Source organism: Aythya ferina, assembly GCF_964211825.1.
Source record: "Aythya ferina genome assembly, chromosome: 1".
NCBI classification, from domain to species: Eukaryota; Metazoa; Chordata; class Aves; order Anseriformes; family Anatidae; genus Aythya; species Aythya ferina.
Genome location: NC_140296.1, coordinates 25,757,575 through 25,764,452, shown reverse-complemented (window position 1 = coordinate 25,764,452; position 6,878 = coordinate 25,757,575).

Genomic DNA, 6,878 nt, shown 5'->3' with positions numbered 1-6,878 from the left:
GTTGTTTTTTATTTTGCAGATTTTACTGTGTCCTGGTTCGCGTATATCTCTGTCATTTCTGTAGAGTCAATCATGATTCATTGCTGACATTGCTTGAATAGAATACAAGCTTCTCAGTTTTGGTGAAATAAATTGCCCTGATCAAGCTTGAACAATAACAGCCCTGCCTATAATTAATTCAAGTTGCTAAAAGCAGTTCCCAAAAGCAGATTCCTAAAATTTGCTTCATGTCTTATCTTAAAATTTGAATTTATTTTAACTTTTAACCTACATAGTTCACATTTTTCAAATGATGAGACTGAGGTCATGCATTGTTTTCTGCATAATAAGTAAACATCTGGGGACCTCTTCTTTAAGAAATTCTGCTTTTAGATGTTGGATGTTAGAGCTTGGAAGGGGAGTGCTAAGTTTATAATTTTTTTTTTTAATATATATTCTATGAGGCCTTTTTTTCTTTAAGAAAAAAACTCTGCAGATTAACACTCCAGTATCTCTCTTTATTAAGCTGTCTCCTTTAGCAACTGTGCATAGGTCATTCTAACAACAACACCAAAAAAAAAAAAAAATTAACTTCCACCTCAGAGATGCAGAGGTAAGGCTAGATTTACCATTTTTGAGGTTTTGAGGGTTGGATAGTGGAACATGTTGGCAGGGAAATCTTTTATGGACGAAATGGGACAGAAGGAGTGTGGGGAGAAACTGAAAAGGAGGTCAACCGAGGGCTGAGACTAGGAGCCACTGAGTAAAATGGAAAATGGCCACTGAGACTGCAAAAGGAATGGGCAAGGCACAGCAGTGGACTCAGCAAAAAGAGTAGAGCAAGGGAATGGGGAAGGAGACAGATCAGTTAAGGATGGAAAAAAGAAACATGGCTAATGAGGGAAGGGGGAGCTGAAGGGGTTCAGTAAGCCAAGTCCATGACAAAAATAAGGTTAGGACAGAAATGGCATGGTTTAAAACAAGTAGGGACTGGGGATAGAGCAATATTCAAAGTCTGGAAGTCAGGTTCCTTTTCTAGGTTTCTCAGTTGTTATCTAACTTCTGCAAAACCCTTTGGCAAATCATATCTCTTACGTGCTAATCCATAACTGGCTGCTTGTGTTGATTATTCTTCTACCCCTGGTCACTGAAATCTGCAGTAGGCCCACAGCTCCCAGTTGTGAACAGCATTAAGGAGCAATGGAGGAATCTTTCATGAAGATGCAGGAGACTATACAAACCAAGCTTCAATACAAGTTCGATATTCAGAATTAGAAAGCCAGGTAGGAAGAACATAGGAAAAAAGAAAAAAAAAAAAAGTAGCCTTTCTGAGATTTTCCAACATTGTGCATGTGTGCTATGAGGAGATATTTGCTTGTATTAGGACTGTTTTTCCTAAATACATATTTTTAGTTCATTGGATTGATTCAGGAATCAGTAAGTTGAATGGCAAAAACAATTTGATTGACAGACTTTCTGTTTGCAAGTTGGAAGTTTGGATAGCATACACATGAGACAGAGGGACGGTATGCTATCCTTTATCAGCTAAAGTTAAAACAAAACAGGCATTTTGTTTTGTTTTGTTTTTCCATCTTGGTGGAATGGTCAGCGCATCCCAAGGGAGCGGTATGATACGGATTCAGTTCCTCTATTGTTTAAGGGAAACCAAGCTCACAATGTCACACGAGCCCAGGACTCCACCAGGCATGTGCTCCAACAGAAGGTTAGACTCATGCTTGGCTTTAGGATTTTGCTCCGTTACCAGCATTCCTGTAATTGTGTAAGGGCCATATATAAATATCACGCTTATGAGGCAAAGGTGAGCCTACTTTGTAGAACCCAACAAAGAGCAAATAAAAGATGAGCAAAAAGTATCTTTGCACTGTGAAAACTAAAGGGCATAGGAGGTTGGTCACAGTGAAATTGAGTGTGTACGAGGAACTTCAAAGTATTTTACAGACCATGGCTTATCCATGCCTTCAGATCAGGCTACAGCAGAGCAAAGATTTTTAACACTGACAAATTCCAGATTTGTGTCAGAGCTCTGAAGTCCCCATGCATCTTGAGACCTGTATCAATATACAGGTCAATGTTAATTTAGTCCATATATTTACTGAATGCAGAGAAAATGAAGCACAATGACAAGTATGCACTTTTAAGCAAATGTAAAGGATAATAAGATGTTTTGAAAAGCAGCTACACACAGGCTTATGGATTTTTTATATGAGATGCCACGTAGCAGAGACCCAAATTACAGTATTTAATAATCCTAGCACACAGGCAACAGTCTGTGACACCAGAACATTTTACATAAACCTAAAAGTTTTATAGAAATGTCAGATGCAGAGCGATGGAAAACATAACTCATTTAGAGTTGTCAGAAACCAGATCCTTTAAAAGTTAATACATCTAGTAGAAGTCCATAGCTGTCAGAGATCAGAGATGCTTTGTCTTTGTATGAAATACAGAAAGCCATTCACAGCCTGATCTCCCCCAAGCTTTTACCTTAAAAGGAGGAGGGTTTTTTGTGTGTTAAATCTGTAAATTTTTAGATTCTTGCTGGTGGCTCAGTGTAGTTTATTTCCAGTATCTGCATGCAGCTGCCTGAGCCAATGGGACATTTGGAACCATGTATCTTGATTTTCCCATGAAGATCACATCAGGTGACAACTTCTGGACCAGATCCAGTGCATGACTTCAGAAGTTAACCATCAAGATCCCGGGTGGGTGCCTTCCCTCGAGGTTACTGGAATCAGTATCCCAAGTGAGGCACCTTTTACCTGCGTGAAATACCACGTGCAGCCTGCCAGCAGCCCGCTGGTCACAGTTGTCTAACAGCAGCCTGTTCGGCACGCAGGGAGATCTGTCGGCTCATTGCACAGCCCAGAGCCCTTTTCTTAGGGTAAGGATGAGTAGAAGCCTTTTATAAAATCAGGCTGAAGTTTGCCCTCAACAGAGCAGGAGCCTGCCTACTGCTGTACGGATCCAAATCAGTACGTAAGGAACGGGAGACCAAAAGCAGATTCCCACACTGGAGGGAGACCAAACCCATCTGTCCCGGGGGGTGTTCTCTGCCTTCTGTTGAAGCTGTTCCACCGTGCGCTGTTCTGCATGAAGCCCAGCAGGGAAACATGACTCGACCTCATTTATCACAGCACTTACCTGGGGCTGAGGAAGATCTGGGTGCCAGGCTTTCTCTCTGGGGTATTTACTATTTACATCAAAATCAAGGGATATGTTTCTTGCGAGTGCTATTCTTTCAGGCACAACATAGTTCAGCTTTGTTGTGCAGCAACCCCAGAAGCAGCAGAGGATGCTCCTAGGTACTATTTCAGAAGCAGCTGTGCTGGTTTAATTGCACACGGCCGTAACGAGGAGCAATCCAGCTCCCTCTACACCTGTTCTGCGGCTGCTTGGAGACTCCCTCAGGCCAGTTCAGTTCACTGGGATGGCAGGGTGCCACCTTCCATTTCTGTTTTCCTTCAGAGATCCTTTTCTGCCATTTCAGTGACTCAAAATGACTCACTGTGTGCTCCAGCAGGCACACGGTAAAAAGCAGCAAAAGGAGGACTTCCCCTTTTGACAGCTATGAACTCAGCACAAGCTCAAAGAATGATTTGTCGCTTGCTGATGAGACCTCTTTTCTGAGGTAAGAAATAAAAATTTACATTTATTTTTTTATCTTTTCAAGCCTAGACGAGAGCTGAAGGTGCAGACCTCCAGTAAAAAAAGACCCGGCACCATCTCTTGATGTATCCCAAAGCCACCACTTGGTTTTACGTAGTGTCACAACACGGGACAGGAGGCTCTGGTGCAACATTTGCCAGTTGTTCCTAGTGGGAGAAAGGCTGACTGCTTCCAGTTTGATGTAGTCCTACTCAACTGCAGAGGTTGTGTAGGGAAACAAAGTTGAGCATAAGTAGATTGCTTCCCTCATCACAAAGCCTGTCGTTCAAACTGTGCCTAACTTTTCATTCTTCTCTTTATAGACTTGCAGAGATACAAACAGTCTCACAATTTGTATTTCAGTGAAATCTGAACCTTTACTATTTCCTCCTATCCTTTTGTAGGGTTGACCCACGCAGACACAAATCTTTCAGATTACTCATGGGCTCCTGCGTGATCCAGCCAGACAAAGAAACACTAGAAGAAAGTAATTTCAGAGACTCTGCAACATTCTTATCAACATCAATGCTTTCCTAGTTTGTGCCTTCAAAAAATGCAGATATCAATTCTTAAGAAAAATTTTGATATACCTACATAAAAACTCACTTTTCTGCACTACTTACTAACGCTTCATAAGGGATTTTTTCATCGAGTCTAACAAAATTATATTAATATGCATAAGCATACACAGCAACACCTCCAAGGCATTGACTAGTCCCAGCCAGTATTTAACTTGAATCCCTCTGCTAATGTTTATGGCTCTGGAGACCTATCCATAATTATTTATGTACCTATTGTCCAAGTGTTCCTTGGGTTCACAGTCATCATGCTGACTGCAAACTAAAAATAGTCCAAATGAAGAGACAAGCAAAGACAGAAGACTGCAATGAAGTTTCTGTATCTCAGTGTTTATTACTTAAAATAACATCTAACCTTATTTATGATCCGTGTATGTTACTTAGGGATGCAGTGGCACGTCTGTTATAGCTCAAGGGGCATGAATTAAAGTAGTGTTCCAGCACTGCTGAAGTCTGCACCCTGCCAGCTGAACCATAAGTTATCTACCTCTTTGGAACAGGGATTCAGAGGTTAAGAATTGGATGCTGCTGTCGTGCCTATTGCGTTAGCCAACAGCACATAAGGGAGTCTCGACCACGCTAGCCCAGGGGGTCATCTAGGCTCAGGGGAGAAGATACAGACAAACCTTTGTTTCTTGCTGGAAAAACAGATGGTATTTTTATATGACCGTGCTGCTATAATAGTTGTGAGATCATAGCCGAGAAGGGTGTGCTGGAATATGATTTCATTTTTTAAAGATCTATCAGAAGGGAAAGAGCTTACTACCCTCCATTTTCTTCAATATTTTTAAATCCATTTTGCTTTTCATACATCCATTCATTCCATAGACCTGTTTATCTGTCCTGACTCCCTTAAACAGATGTTTCCCTGGCTTAAAAAAAAAAAAACAAACAAAACAAAATAACAAACAACACCAAACAAACAAAAAAAGAAATCCAGTTCCTCCTTGTTGGGATTGCTTGGAGAAGTTTCCAAGTACTAATACTCTTGCAGTTAAGAGTGAATCAGTCTGTAAGATGACTATTTGCCAGATTCTTATTCTACACACAGACATGGAGCCTTGGTATGCGTACATTCATTAGTGCCATGGGTAGATCTTACTTTACTAAAGCAATAGGCTCCACGTCTCACTTTCTGCAGAAGATGAACTCTTGCTGGACTAGGTTGGACTAGGTGATCTTGGAGGGCTCTTCCAACCTAGATGATTCTGGGATTCTGATTCTATAAGTGTTCTTACAGCAGGCCCCTAGGAAATGCTTCAGACAAGTCATGAGGAAAGCCACTCAAATAGACTTTCAGCAGCTCCCAGGTATTGCATCGGGCCTCCCGATTCTCATACCTTTTCTAAGGGCATGTTATACCATCAATAAACAGTACTCAGTCATAACCTTTCTAACAGACTGTGGGTGGTTATCAGTTGTCTACAACTCTACCACTCTTCCCAGTACTGCCATACAAGCAGCAAATTATACAAATAACTTAAAACTTAGTCTGTTTCCATGCGCACACTTAGTATTCAAGAAACAGCTGCATAGCAGACATGTCCTCCAGAAATGGCATAGCCACAGGTGAGCCCTCTTACCTGCATGACCTTAAGTCCTTCTCAGGTCTATGCCTTTACACCTGTCAGGCTCTACCTTCCTTGTGTCTTCATGTTTGCTGTCAAGATTATGATCACTGTCCTCCTTTGAACTTCCAACAGTTTGCTCTTTTAGTAGAATGAGCTTCAAAATTTAGACTGAATCCAAACCTTTGTTGCTGGCATGTTCTGTACAATATTCGTTAAGAATGAGGTGACATTAACTCTGGAATTCCCATCTGTTTTTTGCCATGTTCTAATGTTTCATCTGGGGTTATTCTGAATCTGTATAAAGATCCCGTCACAAAACAAAGAGAAATACCGAGTGTCAGCTTTTGGACTGGAGATCAGAAGAGCTGTTTGAACCACAGGATGATGAAGAGTCATTCAGTTCTGCGAACAGTTTTGGCAAATTCACTTTACGTGGTCTCTGGAAAGCAGCTTTCCACATGTGGGACAAATCTTTATCTTCCTATCTTCATTAAGTAGAGAAAGGTTTAGCTATGGGAGTCATTCAATTATGTCAAGGACAGGCTTCATCCTGTAGCCACATTGCAACCTCAGTTGCACAGACTGTCATGAGCTACCCTGCTGCATGCACTCAATCATCTGCTGTCAAACCAGGAACCAGGTCAAAACCACAAGGAATTTCTAACTCTTTTTGGCTGACTAGGTCTGATGCCGTTTAAGGTCTCAACATCAGCACTGCTGATAACTTTTGTATCTTGTTGCCAAAAAAACAAAAAACCAAAACCATATCCATGGCCATCTTCCAGTCTTTAAGCCAAGTCATAAGTTTTGGAAGTGCTAATCCACTGTGTCAGCTTTTCCTTAGTAGTTTTACAAGTCTGGCTAGATTCTGCCTGGTAGAAGCTTTCATGATAATGAGAGTTTAAGCACAGATGAGGTTAGAGCAGCCTTTACTGTTTTTCAATCAAACAATAAAATTCTGGTCTAAGAAAAATGTTTTCTGGTGTTATGTCTAATTCTACTATTCTTGACAATTTATTTTCTCAATAAAATGCTTCATAAGAACAGGAACAGAAGACAAATGGTCAGTTTTCTGCAGGAGTGT